Source organism: Centruroides vittatus, unplaced genomic scaffold (assembly GCF_030686945.1).
Source record: "Centruroides vittatus isolate TY-2023 unplaced genomic scaffold, ASM3068694v2 contig_738, whole genome shotgun sequence".
In the NCBI taxonomy this organism is placed as follows: Eukaryota; Metazoa; Arthropoda; class Arachnida; order Scorpiones; family Buthidae; genus Centruroides; species Centruroides vittatus.
This window is the reverse complement of record NW_027122474.1, coordinates 427,035-450,781: the sequence shown is the minus strand read 5'-3', so window position 1 is coordinate 450,781 and position 23,747 is coordinate 427,035. Positions and strand designations below refer to the sequence as shown.

Here is a 23,747-nt window from a genome sequence, read left to right as displayed (position 1 = left end):
AGAGCATTGATAAATTTGGCCGTGGTTTAAGATAATCGAGAAATATCCCATTCCGAAGAAGATTGCGATGCTATCAAAACGGAGAGGAAAAGTGAATAGCTAAATTTATATGAGGTCGAACGAATAAATACTAGTTTGGATAGAAATTCGGGAGGTGAAAGGGGCCTTCGAATGCACGAAAGTAATAAACGAAGCGAGACAATAGAGAAAAACTCGGAGATATTCTGTGAGGCTAGTACACGCTTGTCTGTTCCAGTTGTGCAGTAGGGAAAAGTGACAGCCCCATCATCCTTTCTGTCGCTTGCCATTATGAGACCATCTGTAGACCGAAGAGGGCCGCCCGAAAAGATAAAACGAGGGGAGATGCCGTCAATCAAAAGAAATGGCGCTTTAGAAATACTTCCAGTATGAATGGAATCTAACCACCGTGAATGTACTAAAATTCTAAATAAAAGGCCGAACCGATTATTAATCTAATCGCCTTTACGACGAAACCGCGACGTTCGATGGTATCTGCCTTCGTCCTATAATAAATTTTGGCTTCTCAATCATTCCAAACGCATTTTATACAACGCTCGGGTATTTAGAAAATTCATCGAGAAAATTGTTTTAAAATAGCGTATAATATCACGAAACGCACAAAAACTAAAATTAAAGAAACCTTTCTTACATTTGAGCAGGAACATTTTAAAAAATCATCCAGAAAGATCTTTAAATTTTTGAACGTGAGGAAACAAAAAGATAATATATTTCATAAACGGGTAAAAATATTTTTCATTGGGTCGACACTTCATCAAACTAAAAAAGAAAAAAAAATGATGAATTTCATCGCGAACGTGATAAACGAGCGCGCTTTGGTATTTCTTAATAGCTAGAGTGATTCTAAGAATATATAAGAGTAAAGATAAAAAAAAACACGAAAAAAGTATCTGCGACGAGTGCGAAGGATACAATTTCTCCTCTACTTTAATTTTTCTGTGGCGCTGACAGCGCGTTACGGCCGACGAGACGTCGGCAACATCACGATAAAGCCTCTTTACATGCGACACTGCACAGATATTGCTTTTATAGTTTATAAAAACAATTCGCACTCGACGTTACTCCAGACACAAAAAGGATCTATGAAAAATCGTAAACAAATTCCTCTTTTTTTTAACGATCAAAAATAGGCACCGACGTTACTTTTAGGGTGTAAGATACGAGCGTTTCGATCCAGAGGGAGGGAAAAAATTGGAAAATTAAACAAATAATAACCGTAACGGCATCGATTATATAGAGAAACTGTTTAAAATTGTAAATTTATTCCGCTGTGGGTTAATTCTCGCAGCCATTGTATCCGAGGTCCACACCTAAGTGGCAGGCATTAACCGGAGGGTGCCGGCTAATCCTCGGTGTGACGGGTTACACCCAAAAATTTGGATAACGCCGAGACACGTATTATAATTAAGCGCGGGCGTGCGAATTAAAAATTTTGGCAGTTCGACCGGACCACCTTATCGGTGCCCCGAAAATTATCCACCGGTAATTCGACGCCCGTTATCTAAGCCGACAACAAGAATCTATTGTTCGAAGCAATTTGGAGGGGGAACGAAATTCGACATTGTTTAGAATAAACGGGAAACTGTTTCGGTAGAAAAAGAATTCTACGAAAAATGCATAACGTCCGCAACACGAAAATGTTTACGCGACATTGATGTAACCTCGATAAGAGGATTTAAAAAATATATATATCCATACGACTCTAGTTACAATTTGTTGCCAACATTCGACACTCGATGAAAACGCCAAGAGTGGGACCAATCTATTTTAACATTTAAACAAACTTCCGCGCTTTACTGTGTTTTGGACTCGACGCCAATAAAAGAAAAAACAAACTGAAGTGATGAACGATGACATTATCATTAAATATATATAAAAAGTTTAATCAAAATAGACGAAATAAAGTAAAAAAATCCTCCAGATTTATATTATTCTCCGATAATGAGTTTTTGCATTATGTAATTGGAAAATGTTTACGTTCTCTGCCGTGTCCTACGTAAGATACCGTATATTTATGAACATTTTACGATATCTGCGAGTATAATTTACGCTAATCCCGAGATACTTTTGCCAACAAATTTAAAATAATAAATGTCTACTGTATATGCAAAATATAGTTGTCGTCTTTCTTTGTATCTAAACTTCAATATGAATCTTCCATTGCGTAAAAAGTGAAAATTTTTCAAGGATTCGCGTTAACCTAATTATTATTGCACGACGATAAAAAAGAAAAATTTGCCATAAAACCAGAAAAAGTTTTCACGGCATCAACAGAAGTTTCTAAATTATAGGTTATCGTATTCAGTTGAGATGCTTTGACGAGATCAAAAAAGTTCTGGCAACAAAAGGACCGTAAACTCTATTTCTAGACAGAAAACAATGCAAAATTCGGACAATTTTTCGAGGAGGAAAGAAAAAAAAAAACACAGACAAGAGCAAACACGCGCTTGGATAATATCTCGGGCAGAATTATTTATCCGGAGAAGCGACCTATCCAGTTACAAACGTCTCATCGGCGCCTGCTCTTCTAACGGCGGAAGTACGTAGGTGCGCAACGTCAGTCCCTCGGACCGAGGGGGGGAGGGAGAAGTGCCAGGTTCGCACGTCGCCGTCCTAACCTATAATCACCAGTCGTCGAGGCTCCTCTGCGCCATACAGAATAGAGGAGGAGGGGAAGCGGCCGCGGGCCATCATTAACTAAATGTAGAAAATCGCTCGTCCGGGTGATCCAAATCGAAGGTCAGTCGACGACCGCGACCGGTAGGGCGGCGGAAGGCCACTCTTCCCTCGTCCACTCTCGTTTGCGCTTAAGTGCAGATTGATGGATGGCCGACTTCAAAACAAACTGCGGCCGGCAAGGATTATCTGGGGTGAGAACGTTAGCTCGAGGTGTCGACGGAAGCGTCGCCGCGGCGCGCCCGGTCTAAATTCTGTAAAAATAACGCCGCGCGGCGCAGCAATTTCAAAATTGGAATTTTCGTCGGAAAGAAAGAAAGAAAAAAAACACGGAGGAGGAGGAGGAAGGAAAAAAAATGTACAGGAAGAGTGGAGCGCCCGGAGCGTCTCCAAGTAATCTATGGAAAGGCGCTATTACATTTCACGCTTTCTTCGTTCCGCTTTATCCGAAACAAACCACTTACGTCATCCCTTTGGTGGAGACGTATGATGAACGACGTGATTCTTTCTTTACCACTCCCCCTCCGGCTTAAATAGTAAAAATGCCGATTGTATCCAGGATACTAGAAAACTCTTCTGCAAGTTCCTCGTCGTCTTCATTCTAATTGTCGACCAAACGCGCCGCGACTCGATATTATTATTTCCGAAAGCTGCAACAAACAATAAATACACATTGAATGTCGTCTCAAAAAAACATTAAAATAAAAAGAATGGACTAGCATTTAAATTTTTTATGCAATTCAATAAAATCTCCATCACCCGATAATTGATCGAAGGAAACGACTATTTTCATAGTTATGTTTAGAGTGTGTCTCGTGAGATTAGCTACTACAACTTGTCAACACTCGGCCAATAAACGAGTTCTCCAATAGTTTACCGAATAACTCTTAGATCTTCGCAGTGTGCATTCGTTAAAATAAATATTCTAAGTTAACGAACGTCAGCTTCCGAAGAACAGATGCGGTGGAATATTAAATGCAACGGTCACGAGACGTGCACAAAATTAACACGTCAAACTTATCGGCAGATGTCTTTCTCTCTTATCGTTTGCCAGATCTTTTCGTTATAAACACGTCCGATTTTAATCGTGCGCAATTGCCAGATCGAAATAATAAATCAGCCCTAGATTTCTAAGAAAACATTCGTTCTTTGACCCGCGTTGTTAGAGAGGAGCGAAATCCGCGATCTGCAGGGAAAGAAATTGAGACTTCGTCCAAATGATCTTTTCAAAACCGAAAAGAGCAGCGGTGTCGACAACGTGCAGAAAAATACCTACCTGGCCAGACGGGTCAATCTACTCTTCCCGCCACACCTGTTATATCACGACCCGGCACGACGATAGGTAGGAACATACCACAAACGAACCATCTTTACCTCTGACGGTTCATCAAGACGTCGGAGCCGACATATGACTTATTTTGTCGGAGAAGTAAAACTGGTTTGCAATAGGCCGCGGGGTAGGCACGTTTATACGGGCCGGTATGATAGTGTGAGGCGTGTACTTTCTACCCTGCCAGTGGATACTAATCTTCTCGTATTCTACTCGATCCACCCGCCGTCTCTCGGTATGTACGCCTTTAGCTGGGCCCTTTACTCGCTCGGTCACGAATCTGTGCCTTATGATCAACATGTTAATAAAAACCGTCCCAGACGACAGTATTTAAATGTGCGTTACTCCGAAAATGGATGAAACAACCCAATTTTCGGTAATTTTATTCGGCAATCGTTAGCTTCGACTTTTGCAAAAATTCCCTCTCCAACAAAAAAAAAATCACGCGAAAGAATTAAAACGTGTTTCCTGACGACGGGGGAATAGAAAAAAAATCTCCGAGCCGTCAGCGATTAGAAATAACGTCTTTAAAGGAATTAGAACTGTCGACAATTTTACACCACGTGGAATTTTTTTCATGCTTTACGTAACACATACTAGATAGGACGTGACATTGTAATGGCAGGGTGGCTGTTAAACTACCTGACAGCTACTCATTTCCCCTCTGAAATATAGTGCCCGTCAGTCACCCTTCCGAGGTATGTGGTGGTAGTGTGTGGTCACAACAACACGTTGGTATGTCCCATTTTTGTCGCCGGTGTCGATCGAAAGCCTCGAAAAAAAGCTCCCGGTTTAAAGTTTATTAGATGTCAAAGTATTTTAATGAAATAAGCTAATCGGTTCGTGCCTTACAACCAACTAGAGCCGATCACGTGAGCCACAAAAAATTTACCAAAACTCTCATTAGAGAAAAATATCCCGTGACTAGACTGCGGAGGAATGTCGATTTGAACATGTGACGAATAACCACGCCTACCTGGGGTCATACCTGCCCAATAGGAGTAAACCAGGGTGTGGACATACCTTAACGCAGCGTGACATCCGTTCTCTTTTCGTGGGCAGTTAAGTTTCGTGCTCCTCTTCTCTTTGTGCCGATCGAACCAAGGGGAAAAACATTTAAAAAAAAAAAAAAAAACGAAATTACCTTCCTATATTACAAATAACAGTCGTGTCAAATGTTCGTGGATCACTCGAGTATGAAGTCTTTGTTTCGCTGGCTAAATCAGTTAGGGAACTTTCTTTTCTTTCCTGAAGTCGGGATTAGACAAATCTGTTGACAACCAGTCCTTTTATGTAAAACTATCTATTGTGAACAGCTGCCACTGTCACCTTTCAAACCTGATCGGAGCCTCTCTTCTTACAATGGTTCTGCGACAAGATGAAAACAAGAAATACAAGAAAACATGGTCAAAAATATTCCCTGGACATTCCAAACTGTTTTATTTCCTTTATACTTTCGATAAATATATTATTTCTTTTTTTTAAATAGACACTAATAGTACTTAAGGATCTCTCCGATTACATCACAGTAAAAAAAGGGGCGCAATCTCCGATATCTCCATTAATCTGCCTTGCTAGAATAACGTGGAGGAGGAGACGTAATGACGCATAATGTACTTTGAGGATAACATTCTATGTGGATATTACACTTGATTACCGAAGAAAATGGGGTACAATTCCTAACCACATTCCCGCTGACCAATCAAGTGAATTATTCGAGGTCAAATCCATCGAGGAAAAATGAGGCGGTTGAAAAGATTTACAAGAGTGATGATTCGGTCCACTTTCTCTTTAAATTAAGGTTCTTAGTTTGTTCCGTTATTTAAACACAAGATAAAATAAAGCTTATTTTTGGTTCAGTTAATCTTCGTTAGAACGTGATCGATTATCGTCCAGCTTGACCGTTAACAAGCGTGACCGTGAAAAATCTTTTACACGGTCACACTTGTTAAATTATAGAGAAAACGAGCTATCTTCATAAAACAAAACTTTCCAGAAAATTATAAAATTAAGTGTAAATCTGTCCGATAAGCTTCAATGCATAATTACAAAAAAAAAAACAGTTATTCGTTATTTTTGAGTGATGTTTTTAAAACATCATTCTCGTTACAAATGATTATAAATAATTTCACGTAGAGATTTCCACAAGTAAAACAAACAAGGAACTTGTTTGTTTTACTTGTGGAAATCTCTTACAAGGAACTTGTACAAAATGCCAATAATGTATTACAAACGAATTACAGTACGTCGAAAGGGAAAATGAGAGCCTAATTCTTTATTATTCTTATACTTTTGTGGGTAAAATCTCAATTTTTTCTTTTAAACATTTAAAATTATCGGTATTACAATTAAATTTCTAAGGAACGAATGTTATTTTAATATTTTAAAAATTCATTATCATAAAAACCGACTACATTTGTTCTTAAAGCGGCGTAAAAGATTATAGACGAAACAAAGAACTATTCTTCAAATTCAAGAGGAAAAAAAGAAAAAAAAATGTATATATATATATATATATATTAAGATCGACATTCTATTATCCGAAAATTAATTTAAATTATTAAAAAGCTGACAGCTCAAAGTGGAGTTTCGAACATTTTGATATAGTTCAACACTTAAGCAGTCTCGCTGTTTTATGTCACTATAACTTTATTTTAATAATGAAAATCAGTATTCTATGCTTGCTTATTGTTAATGTTTTTTAAATATTTAATTCGATTGAGAAAATAAGTAAATCCTTGTCTTCATTATTGCTTAAGATTTTATACTTTGCAAACGAGTGACGACTAAAGAAACTATTAATTTATACCGTATTAAAAAGGAAAAATTATATGCATTTTTCTACGTTCATGTGCCGTTACATTTTTCTTCAAACATTCTGGCTACAAAGTAAGACAGTATTTGTGTTAATAGACTTTCACTAGAGTAACCTCCAACCTTAACTTTGATCATCATTTAGACTCCGAAAATCTACTTTAGAGTCATTTTCCAGGTAACTAAACACAGCTTTGAAAGCAAAGTCGAGATAATAATCTCTCGTGTACTGTTGTAAATACAAAGTTCTGAGAAAAAGAAAAAGAAAACAAAACCTTTTATCATCTTATGATTCCTACTCTATATATTCGTATTCTAATTAAATAATTATTTAATTACTGAATTATATATGTGTAAATCGTTTATATCAGTCTAAACAAGTGACATTTTTAATGTTACAAAAATTGATTCACAGTAAATGTAATTTGTCGAAGTTGCAAGCTCCACTAAAAACTTTTCGATCTTTCCTCGATAACTGATAATACACTGTCATTCCGGCGGTAACAATTATCAAGAAGTTTTTAATGGAATGAATGATTCAATTGCTTTCATTCCGACAATATCCAAAACCGGCTACTCGATGATTTCAATGGGGAGGAAAGAAGGATGAGCGGCGATACATCAGAGAACTAATTACTTGTACAAGGCATTCTGTCTCCAGCCACTCATGGACTTGGACCTAATCGATTTTGTTTCACTCTTTTAATCTTTATATTGTATTTAGTCTTTATGACCGAAAACGCGAGGTTATATTTTTCTTTTCTTTCTTCTGGCTATGTAAATCCATAATATAATCTGTCGTTTCCATTATAACATTTTGCCTGATACGTATGATACTTTATGTTAATAGATTAGAATAGTCTTAGAAAGATGAATGATCATCATTCAAATGACATTGATCTACTCCGAGATCACTTTTTTAGCCAGTGATCGCCAAGTAGAAAGCGCGAGAAAATATGCAATTATTTGATATTGTTAAATACAAATTCATAACTTTAAAAACATAATAAATAACATAATCGAATAACTTTTTTTTTCTAATATTGTTAAATTTATTTTATATCTAAAGCTCTTGAAATTCCCGAATGATTTCTATTGTATGAGCGCGCCTATTATTTTTCTTTACTGATAAATGGATGCGCGATTATTAAGTTTGTCGATCCCTGTTGTAAGCAAAACATTGATTTAAAAGTAAAGTTAACAACTTCTAAAATTCAGAAATGTTTATTACTATAGATTTTCGCTAAAATAACGAGAGTATACTGTAATATAAAATTCAAAGCATGATTTTTTCACGTTAATATACGAGTAAAAAGTAAATATAAATAGCGAAATGATCGTGAGTTGACAAAGCGTGGGATGCTATTCTCCTGTAAACTACAGTTTTCCTCTCCCTTAAAACGTAGTTGCAAGGCCCACCCAAATTTCATCCCAATAGGCACCTTTGTCCATCCAGGGGGTAAAAGTAAATGGAAACAGGTACCGTCCGTGCCACCTACCCGGACTCAGTGGGTTGAATATTAGGCGGTGTGTACACTTTCCCTAATAAAACAGGTCGAAAGCTTTAGCAGCTTATTAAATATAGCGAGAAGTAAAATATGTTAATGATAACACAAAAAATAATGATTACATAAATTAACAATCCCAAGAAAACAAAAAAATAATGGTTGTAAGGTTGTATTTATTTTACTAAGTCCAAAACTTATTTCTTTGTCAGTTATCAGAAGTCTTACAATTGTCAGTCTAATATCTTTAACTTTTTCTAGACATTTTTATGACTAAACTGGAAACTTGTTTTTCTGGTAGTGGACTGACTCTACGTGTTTAAAGACGCTACCGAACGATTTTTCTCTGATGTAGTTCTTTACTTCTATATGAAAACAATGGCATTTCGTGTCTGAAAGTTTATTAAGAGGCAAACAGAGGCAAACTAGGTGCATAATAATAATTATAGAATATCTCAACTACTGGAAAAATATTACAGCTTGTTAGTAGCCGACCCAGAGGCAACAGAAGATGGTGAGGTCAATGGTAGGAGCCACGATCATTTATCACCTTTCCATTCAATTTACCACCTATATTTCCATTATGGAGTTCTGACACGAAAGCAGACAAGTTGCATTATGAAGTGCAATGACAAAATCGTGATGATGTATCGTATGGAGAGACTGGGAATTTCTTTGTTTGTTCCCCCACCATATTCATAAATTTAAAAATTAACAACGATTCCGTGATGGCCTGCTCCCTAAAAATAATCGTTATTATCAAGTCAGCAAAAGAGATTCAACAAACAATGGGAGGAAGAATTAAAAATAGACTTCATAATAATTACTACATACAACACGAGTTTAACGCAGTTTTTTTTTAAATATAAAGCTCTAATTTTAACAAGTACTGTATTAAAAACGAATTATATAATATCGGCCATTTTTATATTCCAAGCAAATGAGACATTCTAAGTAATTTAAGAAATATATATCTTTATTATCGTTATAAAGAAGTGTAGACAGAGTACCAAAATGCGCCCAAAATATTAAGTCTCGACGTAATCTGAACCAAGATAGCTTTTATCAGTCTCACATTCAGTTTCAAGGGTCCACCCAAATTCTTGGAATAATCATTTGCACTCCATCCGAAACCGGCGGTTTCTTAAAGATATTTTCAACACTAATACATTAAATTTTTACTAGTTAATCGTAATTTTCTACATCAATTTTTATCATAAAGATCATTTCCTTTCAGAAATTTAATAATGTATAAAACGTTTCTAAAAAAACAAAAAAGACTCGTTTCGCTGTTTTATTTCGTGTCCTTTCCAGATAAAATAACACGGTAGTAGGTAGTCGTGTATAGGAAACCTAGAGCGTATCACAATAAAGCCATTAAATAAGTGAAGGGATGGTGAAGGGGAGCTATAACACCCCAGGCACGAAGATAGGCATCTTACTGGAATTGCCAGATTGGGAGTCAGGTATGCGATGCTGTACCTGTCAGACACCATAATGAATTAGGGGAAAGAATGAAACGTTGAAGAGGAAAAAAACTCTACCAAAAAAAAAAGTCTGTAATGAACTTGTTACTGATTATATTGTTATTATCGACTATTTAAATTCAAATTAGTTGCTAGCATTCCAATAAAATAGCGAAATTTAAGTAATTTTAACAGTTATAATCATTTTAATACGTCAAAAAATTTATAGTTTCTTATGAATGAATATATAATTTTAAAAAATAGATAATTTTTAAGTAAAATTTTAAAAAATAATATTTTCAAATAACACAAAATTTATTGTTTTGAATAAAAAAGGAATCCAAATCAATCAAAACTTCAAAATTAGGAAAGAATTTATTATTACATAAAATTTAATCACTTCAATTGTGCTCAAGACATGTTTTTCTTTGTTATCAAACATGCTATTACTAAGAAACATGTTCTTCTACAACCTGGGCAGCAACTACATAAGCTAATGATCAAATTATACTGTAAAAAGCTGCATGAAAAGGATTCCACTTATAATTGATTTTTTTTCCTGTTTTCATTTGTTTAAAAATGTTGTTATTAAATCTTTGGTAAAAGAAAATATGATGATTTCTTTCTGAACTTTTGAATTATTTAACAATATAATCTCGAAAACATTGCAATTAAAATTCGTTTTAAATTCTTCTTCTAATATAAAGAAGAAGAATTTGCTTTGCCAAAGTAAATTGTTTTGTGTTTTTTACATTAATTTCATATATAACTATTTTTATATTCTTAATTATATTTATTATCACTACAAAACAAAATAACATTGTATTATTATTTGCTTTAATATACTTCTTTTATTTTTATCTATTGTACTTTCTATATACAGTGTATAGTATTAATAAAACATTCTTTCATTTTTACTCTTTAATCTTTTCATATAAATTAAAATCTATCATTTAATTCTCTTTTTAATAAAATCTTAATAGATTAAATTAAATCACTATTGGCATTTTCAATGAGTTACTGAAAAATTAATGAATCGCGACTAATATTTTCCTACATAAATAACAATTTTATTTTTCTGGAATAATTGTAAAACTCGTTGATGATAACAACTGTTGCATAATAAAAAGCAACAAGAACTCAACACATATATAGTTTATTTCTTCAGATAAAACAAGTAATAACAAGATTAAAAATATTAATTTATTTCAAGTCACATATGATTATAACTAGGCAGTGAATATACATACACCAAAATGCATTTTTAATGATTTTATGCAGTAAGTTATTCTTGAGAATTAGCGTGGCTGGAACATTATAATATTTACCTATTATGTAGATAGAGATTTATACCATTATGAATGCCAGATTTTTTCTTTAGCATCTACCTCTATCCAGTTTTGGGATCAAATCAGTTTCTTGTCTAATGAGCATCTAAGAATGATTTCATGTGATCAAAGACAGCTGGAGCTCACCACACTGCTTCCTTTCAGTGCCAATGACTGAATTAATGTGACTGTATCTATTTCATTCATATGCATTAGTGATATTTAAAGAAATTATTCACCTTATCTTATCAATTGTCTTATATAATTTATGATATTCAAATATGAACTTTCCTTTATAAAATACAAATTAGAGTATATTCATTAAACATTTTAAAAATCATTACACTTCATTTAATAACTTCTGTATAGGTTATTGCCTCTTTGTAAAGAAAATAAAGTAATAATAATCTTAACAATACAATATCTAATTTTGCCAAATGATAATTTTGCATTTAATTGTTTGAATCTGATTTTAAATATTTAGCATTTCTATAATTCAAATTAGCTAAGATACTAAAAAACGAATAAACTGAAGTAAAAGAGTAAATATGTAAAAAAATCTGCACAAATTAGTAAGAACTTCTGAATGATTTAAATAAAAATTATACTTACACATACATACATACATACATGCAAAGAATTTATACTGTATATATACATAAAGTAAGCTCTTGAAATAGTGAATACTTAAAGGACTGATCTAAATCATTTGCTATGTATACATATATTTTAAAAATATCATTTATATAAAATGTATTTTTATTATATATATCATGCATGAAAGAATATAACTAATTTAATATATATTTTTAAAGTTATATTATTAATTGGCCTAAATTCAATAAAATTTTAATGAAATCGATATCTTGTTTAATCTTCTAGCTACTTTGAGTTTGATTTTAATCTGAACATAGTTAAGAATAACTGAAATATATTTTTTACTAAAATTATTGTTACTAAAACAACTTTTATCTATTTTAATTCAATTCGTTCATAGTTTATTTATAAAAGTATTTAAATTATTAAAACTTCAAATTTAAATATAAATAAATAAACTGAAACAACAAATAATATTCTATTATAAGCATTCAAATTTATAAATTTAGTTCAATATTTAAGTATTAATGTAATAATTTTACTGACTTAGATATAATACCTGTATTGACAATCTTAGCAGATAAATAAATACTTCTATAATTAGAGGAGTAGATAATTTTAAAATAAAGACTAAAATTAATTAAAAGATTAATGACATGCCTGAATAAATTGAAAATATGACTTAAATTTTAATTTTTTGCCAAATTTATTGATAAATATATATTATTGGCATTACTACTACAAATATGAAATTGATACATATTTAATACATGCTTCATTACTGCATTATTTTGATCAATTTCACTTTTAAGTTTGTATTACTACTTCTAGTTTTCAACTTAAAAACTTTGTAATTATATTATAGTTAATTCCAATAAAAATAATTGTCAATTCTATATCTTTTTAATAATAATTTCAGCTCATATTTTCAAAATTAATTTTTTAAACAGTACAAAACTATCAAATACACCATGAAAATATCATTAAAAAAAAATCTATTATTATTGTTGTTGTTACAAAATAATTATGCCATATACAATGTAGGGTGGATCTAGAATATATTCTGAATTATTCAATATTTAATCATTTATAATTTAGCATTTGCATAATCAGGCAATTTGTTTATGTATTTATTAACATAATAATCAGAAAATAAATTTTGAGAATTTAATTAATTTTTGCATGTTTTATATATGTGATTTATAGCACATAAAAATCCTATTTATTAAGGAAATATATTTTATATAAACAATCAATACTAAAATTTTTGACAACTATGAATTCTATGTAGAGTATTTGAGATTCATATAACAATAATTTTACGTAAACAATCCATAAACCAAATTTTTAGTGGGATGCATAATTGGCAACAACATCTACATGTTTAGTAGGAGTTGCAGATTCAAGTCTCATGTGGGTCGATTCTTTTCTTCCAAAAATTCTATATTAAAATTATTATGAGATGACAGCATAACTGCAAATTTCTATCAAATTACTTAACATCTAATTATTAATTAGCCTTATTAGAGCCCAATAATTTGGAATAACAATAAGTTTTTAATGGAATTGAAAACTGAGATAAATTTTAATTCCAAAGAGTATAGCCTATGCAGGGCATTGCTATATTTTAGGACAAGTTTCCAACTAAGATATTTGGTTTTGATTTGGTAAAGTGACTAGCCTACTACTTTTATACAGTACTTCAAATATTGGCACAGTATTTGTAAACAAGGAGCCAAAACAATAAATGCTACACAGTCATATACAGCTGAATATCTTAGATAAAAGATTACCATAAAAAATAATATTTTAATGTAAATGATTGAAATAAAATCAGCCATTTTACTAATCAATGCAAAAACAAATTATTGTATTTTTTATGTCTGTTTGCAGTTATAATGAAGATCAAATTTTATCATTGTGCTGAAATTTTATTTAGTAGCTCACATCATTTATTACACTAAAATATTTGGTCCTTAGGCTATAAAAGAATTTGAACTATGCTGTTGTAATGGATAGTTACCATGTATGATACATCATAAGAAAAAATCTGGAAGCTTAATGATTACGTTCATTTCAGATATAGGTTGTATAAATTAAATGTAACGAGGAAATGTTTTGCATATGATATTAAATGATAAGAACTAGATGATTTATTTTAATTATATATAATTAAAATGAAAAGAGATTAATATTATAGCGAAGAAATATATTAACAGTGAACACAGAGATGACATTTATTTATCATTTTAGCTTTCTGTTAGCTAAAAAGTTACACATCTTAACATTATCCTGATCTTCAATTTATAGGATCATGTAAATTTATTAGAAATTATATATAATTAGAGAACATTAATTACTGTCACTTCAAAAAGAACATAAAAATTCAATATTTCATCAAAGATAATATATTTTTACTATGATAATATTTACTTCTTTTTAATTTATAACAAAAAGTTTAATTAAATTTAAATAACCAATAATTGTTCATAATACGATTTTAAAACACTATATAGAATATTTAAAATTTCAGATTTTAAATAATAATCATTTAAAATGAAAAAATATAACGAATAAATCATAGATTTGTGTATTATATTTTTTCAATTTAATTATATTTTTATTGTTTAATTTTATTATTAAATCATATTGACATATATGATTAATAATTGTTTATTGTTCTATTCAAAGAGCTTAGATGTTATAAAGTTTAAACTAAAAATTAAATTTTAGTAATCTTGTTACAGAAACTTTTTAATTTAATTGATAGATTTAAATTATAAAGAAAACATAAATTACATCAAAAGTAATTTAAGTCTGCTTAATTAAGTTATTTAATGTGTTTTTAAATATGTAAGGTTTTGATAATATGAAATGTTATTAAATACATTTTTTTTTATTTACATACAAAAATTAAATGCTTATAAAAGATGAAAAACTAATCTATTCAGTACACTGAAAGAAATATGGACATCTAAAAATATCTAAATTTGATATGTTGAAGTTTTTAATGACAAAATATAATTTTTTACACAAAAATAATGAAATTTATGGTAATATTACAAAGATAAAATAGTAAATTTATCTAAGGTTACATTAAATAATGTAAGCATTCAGATATTCCTTTTATTTCTTTCTACATATATTTAAAAAATCCTATTCATAAAATAAAACATTGAAACAAAAAATCTGCTTTATTAGAGTTCACTTTAGTATCAATTTAATAACAGTTTTTTCAAGCACTTTCAGGCAACCAAGTCCATTATCAGGAGACACACAAGTGAATCAGCTTGGTAGCTGTTTACTTTGAACAATTAACATCTATTTAGAAATTGGAATAACAACTTTTGTAATTAAACCTTGATGTAAAAAATCATATATTCCATAAGAAAAAATTTCAACTTTTAATAAAAAATTTTTTAAATTCTCAATTGCTACTTTTTTAATACCCTATTCTTAAAATAAAATTTATTTGAATATTGATTAAAAAAATTTGCAAACGTTTAAAATATCTAATTAAAAGTTTGTATCTTTAAATATATAATTTTCTCAAAGCAATAACTAATATTTATTCATAACTCTACTTAATTTTAAATCTATACATATGAAAGTTCATAAAATATTTTTATATACATTTTCATATATTATATATTTTTATAATTTAAGACTATTTTATAATTGCTCATAAACCTTAGTAACAATGAAAAATGCAGATACTATGTCAGCAAAAAATTCCCTATAAGGCTATGGCCTCTACAGTGCCTCTTAAATTGAACTATTCAGATTCCCTTGAGGCATAACTTGGCAGAATTAAGACATAGAGATTATAAAATAACTGGTAAAGCAACCTTTCAAAATGTAATGGCTAATGTCACTGTACATCCTAGCAGCTAGATTACAGAGTAATTATATTGACATATTTAAATAGTTTTAACAGATAACTAAGCCTCATAATAATACTACATAGTAAAAATTTAAACAAAATCAACTTTACCATTTTCCACAGTAAACTAAAATAATAATTTACAAAATAATTTAATGATATATAATATTTAATTTACATTATTATTTTAATAATATAGTATCTATTATTATATAGCAGGCTACTTTCCAAACAATAATGTCTACAAAAAGTAAAACATTTACATCATAAAAAATTGAAAGCATTAAAATGAACTATTATTACTTATGGTACCTCTATAAAAATAATACATTGACAATATTATGTATATTTTATTAATAAAATATATTTCTATAAAAAGAAATAATATTTTCAGATATTTAAAAAAAATTAATTTGTAACAGTAAAATTCTATATAATTTTGAATTATACAAAAACATTCTCTTTATTTTTTATATAAGAAATGTATTTTTACTGTCTTTCTGTCATTTGTGTAACAAATAAATATTTAAGTTTCAAGGTAAACTTTAAGAATTGCTTATTTAATAATTTTTTTTCATTTAAATAGCATATATGATCTTGATAACATCTATTCAACATTCTTTAATTTATATATTCGCATGACATTTTTTTTATATTTTAAATATTTATACTAAAAAGTTTAAATTAAATTTAAAAATTAATTACCGTATTTTACAGACTATAAGATGCACCTTAATTTTTAAGCAATTTTTAAAAAAAAATACCTATAAGACGCTACAGACTATAAGACGCACCTGAATTTTGGAGGCAATTTTTGAAGAAAAAAGTGTGTCTTATAGTCCGTAAAATACAGTATGTGATATTTGATGATATATTTTTTATCCCTCTATAACAATCTTTTCTGAAATGTATAACTCATGGGTATGAAAAACTCTTTTACAAATATTGACTTTTCTATTCTCAATATTTTAAATCTTTTGAATTTCAATATCCTCTTGTCTCAATTAAATTTTGTAGACAAAACGAAAAATTATCTTACTAATGCATTCCCATATAATACATATACTTGTATATGAAAATTTTTCCATTTCTTCCTTTTAAGTTTTTTACAATGGCTTATTTAAGAAAAAACTTTTAAGAGTTTATAAAGTTTACTTTACATATACTGGTTTATATATATTTTTATTATAACTACTTTATTCGTATAATAAAATTTAACATTCTCTAAAAATCCATCATTCAAACTTGAATTCGACATTAATATGCTTGACATAAATAGTACAAAACAGAACACTAAAGAACATCCATCACTGAGAAAAAAAAGAGTTTTAAAAAAAATCATCAAAGATTAACTTGATTAAAATTTTTTCTGAATCAAGCAATATTTGGCTAGAAAAAATTGATAAAAGATTTTTTTATATTTAAAGAAATTAGCAATATCTAAATGATTTAGATATTGCTAATTTAGATATACAGACTAACTACTTCAAACAACCTTTACTCTGCAGTAAAATTAATTCTTTAATCTAACGTTTTCGGTTAGCTTTACTAACCCTCTTCAGGATTGCCAAAAAAATCGTTATTTCGAAAATTACGTTCGAAAAACTCTTTACAATTTAGAATGTTTTTAAACTTTCCGGCTGCGCAATCTCAGATCATTCTTTCACAGCTGCATACCAGCCGCTCTCCAAGCTGAAGGGATTCGATATGATTCTTTAAAATTAATGCTTTATTCTTTTTCATTATACTTGTTAATACACCATGCCTCCGTATATTTAAGTTGCCTTATATTTGCCACTTTCTGTACAATTCGCATTGTCCCAGTTGATAGACACCTTGTCCGGATCCGCTATCGCATAGTTGGCTAACGCCGTAACTGGTTGCCTGCATCTTACATTTCTTTTATGCTCCTCTAACCTTACTGCCAGCGATCTCTTCATGGCCCCTATATAATACAGCTCCGTACTCCTCCTTTTATCCTGCACTGGTATTCTGTAAACCCCTGGAATTTTCATTCTGTCTATGGGCGCTTTGTCGTTCCGTAGCAACTGAAATATAGTAGGGTTCCTCCTGTATGCTACTTTTTTATTCTTCTCTATTCCTATTCTTCTATATATGTTGCTTAATTGAGCTCTATACTCCATTATGGTAAATTCTCCCTTTTCTTTACTCTCGTTATTACCTTTCTCTATTTCTTGCACCAACCATTTTATTTTGCTACTCTTTACTCCTACATTTTCTGCTATTTTCTTGATGTATTCTACCTCCCTTCTTGTGTCTTGCATCCTGCTACAATGCGTGTACGCTCTTCTAAGCAGTGCTCTGAAGGCTGCCAACTTGTAGTTCGTCGGGTCATGGGAAGCCCATGGTATCATCTCTGGAATGTACGATGGTTTACGATACAGAGTAAAGGTTGTTTGAAGTAGTTTGTTTGTAGTAATGCAGTGTACAGTACATAGTAATTAGATATACAGACTGTTTAGAGTTATAATTCTCCATAAACATTTAATTCTGTATGAACTTCGATATTGCTAATTATCGATATTAGACACATACGTAATGACAAAATTATGTTATTTATACAAACATTTTAATCATTACTATTAATGTATTTATTTAATGATTTTCTGTCTGATCAAATTATCTGAATGCAGTGAATGATAGAAATGATTTAATATTTAAATTTGCAGTATAACTATTATTAAGTTATATTCAATTTAGTTTTCATTATATTGAATGAAAGAAAATTTGACATTGAATAATTTCTAATTGCTACAATCAAAATATGTAATTATAAAAATTTCAGACTTAAAACAGGATACATTTTAGATTTATTGAATTAAAATTAAAAAAAAAACTATTATTATATCAAATATATATCATTTTCTTAATTACCAGTAAATTTTAATATTCTAATTGTTATTATTGTAGTAATTCCAAATTAGGTTAAATAAATTACAAATATAAAATAATAATTACTTTATTCCAATCTCATAACAACATAAAATCCAAGTATATGGAAAATTTCTATTGTAAAAAGTTTAATATGTAAATTTGTTGACTTTTATCAATGTAAGGAGTAATTCTATCAAAAAATGTTATTAAAAATTACACAACTCTAAAATTAAAAGCTAAATTAATATATAATACATTGTATATATTTAAAAACTCTAAAAATCTATAATCCAGCAATTCTTTTTTAATACGTGCAAACATTTTTGCTTGTGTTGAACAGGCATCATCAGACAAACTAATCCCCAGCTGCTGGATTACAGGTTTTTAGAGTTTTTAATTCAAGTATACCCAGTTTTGAGTGGTAGTATTTATTATTATTTAATAAAATTATTAAGCATTAAATATTAAAAGAATAAAATCTTTATATTTTTTTAATATTTTATAATTTTGAAAATGCTGACAGAAAAACTTAACAATTAAATTAATCAAGAGTATAAATAAAATTTTTTCAAAGCATCAAAAATTTTTTACTCAAAATGTTTATGGAACATATCTCTCATCATTAGTTGACAACAGGATGGATGTTCCAAAAATGTTTTGAATAAAAATTCTGAATCCTTGATAACAGTTTGATTTTAATCTTGATTGATTAGTTATGGTATGAAGCACTTTTAACTTATGTAGACAATTAGTTATTGAAGTTTTTTAAACTCTGTTTTAGTCAATACAAATACAGAAATAATTATACATAATATAAAAAATATAAAAACCTCACATAATCTAAAATATTAATAAACAAAATAATTATAATAGAAGACTGCAAGATCAAATATAACAATGTTAAAACATATTCAAAGAAATCAAGCAATGAATAAGACAATAAAAGAACATATTCCACATAACAATACATAATATCATTAGTTGAAAAACTTCTTAAATAAATCTCCAGTAAGTAATCACCTTTAGGACAACTAACATTTTCAATCCTTCGCCTGGATCCTCAATCCGACTTTAAAACTACAACCCAATGCATTTATTACATTAAAATAAATTTTGAAGAATTATCTATTTGAAATGCTCTTAATATTTTGTACCACACTTTATGATAATGACATCATGCAACAAATTTAAGCCTGCAGACACGTTTAATAAACAGAACATTTTTAAAAAATGGATATTTATGAAACAACATTTGCAACAATGTTCGAAGCATTCCAATTCTAGAACAGTTGACCTGATGAAGATCCAGATGAAAGATTGAAAACGTTAGTTGTTCTAAAGGTGATAACTTACCGGAGATTTATTTAAGAAGATTCTCTAAGTTTTGGAATTATATTTTCATTTCGATCTGAGCATTTGTGAGTAGAACATAACATCATTGATTAAAATCATCATAAAACTTAAACATTACAAGAGGAAAAAATCTCTCAAAATGAAAATTTAATAAAAATGAACTTTCATCAGGCAAATCTTTTATATCTTATTTTATATCCTAAACAAAAAATTAAACAGGAATTTTCATAAATATGTAAATTCAAATTTACAAAAAAATAAAATATATGAATATAGCATATCTATTATAACTTATATAAATAACTTTCATAGAATTTTTTAAAATTAATTATTCCATATAAACATAAAAAAAACAGTAGTTTGTTTACATTGTAATAACATTCTAACATGGCCTATTTCTAGTTCCAAATTATAGCAGTAATACAATTTCAAGAAATCATAAAATTGCAATCCATTAAAATCTCCGATAAAAAACTCAGATCCCATCAACTCATAAAAACTTTTTTTTAAAAACATACAATAATTTAAAATTTCTCAACAATAGAAAAATTATAATTAACAAGTGTTTACAATATCCAGAAGGCATTGCAATATTGTGCATTATATTACTGAAAACATTCATATAGTAATAATAAACTGGTATATTGGTGTTTGAGTGAGTTAATTAATATGGTATAACTAGTTTTTAGAGTGGAGACTGTTATATTACTGTAGTCAGTTACTAAAACTATATATAGTTGTATATGTGAAATATTTTGAGTATTTCTTGTAATTAAAAATTCAGCAGTATAACTTACTAAAGCTCAGTAAAACCCTTGTATAGAGCTGATAGTAATAAATTACTATATTGTATATCCATTTTCTTATTTTCTATGCCATTGTAGAAAACACCTCACTAGCTTGGACAACCTTCACCCCTATTAGTCCAAGTTAGCAGAAATTTACTGTACTATTTTTTCATTCAAGCTTTTATAAACTGTTTATAAAAAACAAAAAAATGACATCTTTACAAATAAGTAAAATTTTTATGAAACACTTTATTCAATTAGCTTAAAGAACAGCCTATAGCTCAGCCCTATAAAAACAGACTAAAAAATATAAGAAGTTTAAATTAAACAATATTTAATGTTTCTGTTTGACAATAGAATGAACACACTTACTAAAAACATTAAATCTAAAATAAAATAAACTCTAGAAAGACTAAACCCTTTAAGATAAACTCAAACAACTTATCAAAAGCAATTTTTATAAAATGTTGATGTTTTTATCTCATAATTACAACTGTTTTATATCTCACACTTACTTTTGTTATCCATTATATATACATTTTCCTCCCTCTAAGTTATTTAAACATAAAGTTTAATTATTTTATCTTTGTTTAAAACAAATTTTTCTTTAATTTTATAAATTTTTATATAGAAATTATTTATTCTAAATCTAGAAAAGAAAATATAATTTTCTTCCTATCATTAAGAATTATAATTAATTACACAATATTAAGTATCGTCTCATCAATGTTAGCAATTATGTGAATATCACCATTATTTACATACTCTAATATTGTAAGCAGTCCATTTTTTTTTTTTTTACTGCATAGTAATTTTAAAAATCTACTCAAATCCTTGCTATATTTTTATCTTTAATCTTCAAAACTAAAAAAAAAATAAAAAGGTTCAAAATTCTCCTCTAGAACTAAAAACTAATTAAATCAACTTAATGGTGCATTTTACATTTAATGTTGACTTAATTCTTCTCTACAGGAGTGAAAAACCATTATAAAGTATTACAAAAACAAAAGAATTACAATATTTTTATGAGAAAATTTGAATTTTCTCATGAAAAAAAGTTTGGAGGTTGTGCAATCATCTTTCAAAACAATCATATCGTTTATGATATTTTGATTATTAAAAAAGTTTGTCTTGTAATTTTTCATCCAATTATACTTCTTTGAAAATGATATTCAATCCTGACATTCTATCATTGATATTTTGGACTGTATGAATATTGTTCGATGTTGATTTCAATTACAATTTCTGTCTGGTAATATTATGATAGAATCAATGTTTTGATAGCAACATCATCAACATTTTATGTCACTATTTATATCAATGTGGCCTGCAAAATTAGAACAATTCATTTCAATATCTTTTTATAATAAAATAAATATGATATTGTTTTAATTGTTTTGGACCAATTTCTTTGGATCTATTAATCACACACAATCAAATTATTAGGAATTTCAAGGAACTATCAATGTATCTCTCTATATTTGCTATATAAAATGCAATGCAGTAAATTAAAATATTTTCATAAATTTTCTTCATAGACAAATAAATATATCTTTGGTAAAAGGAGACTGATCATATTTCATTTGGATTTATATTGAAAATCTCTTGACCAGCTATACTATTAGACAAAATTTACCAATAATTTTCCCTATTTTTTCACAAGTTTTAATCTAAAATCAACTATCAGAACTGTAAATCTCTAAACTTACATTAAAATTTTTCCAAAAACTTATTTATCATAAAGTGCTGTTTCAAATTTATTCATCACTGCATACGTTATGCTTTTACTGGTTTTAAAATTTATATATTTATAAGCTGGCTAATTTAAATAGATTTATGTACTTGTTTAACTTTGTTATTTTTTAATTTATTTTAATTTTAATATACCATATTTTAATAATACCTGTAATAAATTATCAAATAAATCATGCTAAATCAACATAAGCATTTGTCAAAAAAACTTTTTGTAAATTTCATACTAAGTTATTATGATAAATATTTCTTACATATGACTGAAGCCATGCTAGCAGAGACATACATCTGTCATTCAGAGAAATCTAAATTCAAGTTTCAGCTGGATATTCAAAAATAAACAATTGCTTTTCCTCACAAAAGGTTCAGTATTATATATTTACAGATTTATTGATAATACTGTAGTATTATGCTTTAGTATTATCAATAAATATATACAGTAAATGTTCAAAAATTTTCACAAGTAGCCTAACCTGGACATCAGGCCTCATCTCTCATCACATACAGTAGATACTCCATTGCAGGCCTCACCAAACCTGTAATGAGTATGACAGACTTCTAAAGGTCGTAAGACAGGAAGAGTAAAAATACATATATATTTAGTTTTAGCATGATTTATTTAAGATTTTCAATGTAATTAAAAACAGAGTATATTAAATCCAAGTATTTTATTCTATTAGGACAATAATAGATGAATCTATTTAATTGTATTTCAATACATTCATAAGAATATCAGATTTTAAACTAATTTCAGACTTCTATTAGATATTATAGTACATTATGCTTTAGAAATCTTCTATAGAAAATAGTTATTTCATATTCGTTATCTTATAAATCACTTTGAACGTAGAAAATAACATGTACTGGATGTATATAAATATTTTGAATTTGTCTGTAGACGTAAAAATGATCTTATTATTAAACTTTCTTCAAGCCAATGCTCAATTCATCGATTAAACTTTCTTAAAATTCAAAATTGTTGCCCTGTTCATGTGTTTTGGCGAGGCAACAAAAGAAATCTTGTTACTTATTTTTTCTCGATATTTATAAAATTTATTTTTATCGCTAGCAACATGTGTGTAAAATGAATCGAAAACTTACCTTCTATTTTTCTGAATAAAAGTCTTCGCTTCAAGCAGAGAAACGATTGCTAATTGCTGACATTTTACAAATTCCACGTGCAACTTAATATTTAACATAAACGAAAACGTCTGACATTGTAAAGCGACAACAAAATAAAACAACTCGTTGCGCGATACTCCCTCGTGCGAGAAAAATTGGTAACACGAGTAACAAAAGATAGTTTTTAATTAATAAATAT

General features: G+C 29.0%; 2 protein-coding genes across 5 annotated transcripts in view; both read right to left on the bottom strand.

Moving 5' to 3' along the window:
- The window catches only part of LOC136980964 (interference hedgehog-like), a 44,621-nt gene extending 20,946 nt beyond the window's left edge, over nt 1-23,675 (bottom strand). Inside the window, exon 1 of one of the 4 annotated variants that reach the window (XM_067277162.1) lies at nt 23,528-23,675. The gene's annotated coding sequence lies outside the window, so the exon portion shown is untranslated. Of the gene's footprint in view, nt 1-3,991; nt 4,335-22,899; nt 22,919-23,527 lie in introns of those variants that run through there. The other 3 variants (XM_067277163.1, XM_067277161.1, XM_067277164.1) reach the window with 3 other exon arrangements.
- The window catches only part of LOC136980973 (transmembrane protein 50A), a 240,695-nt gene that overhangs the window by 57,696 nt on the left and 159,252 nt on the right, over nt 1-23,747 (bottom strand). The window lies entirely within an intron of this gene.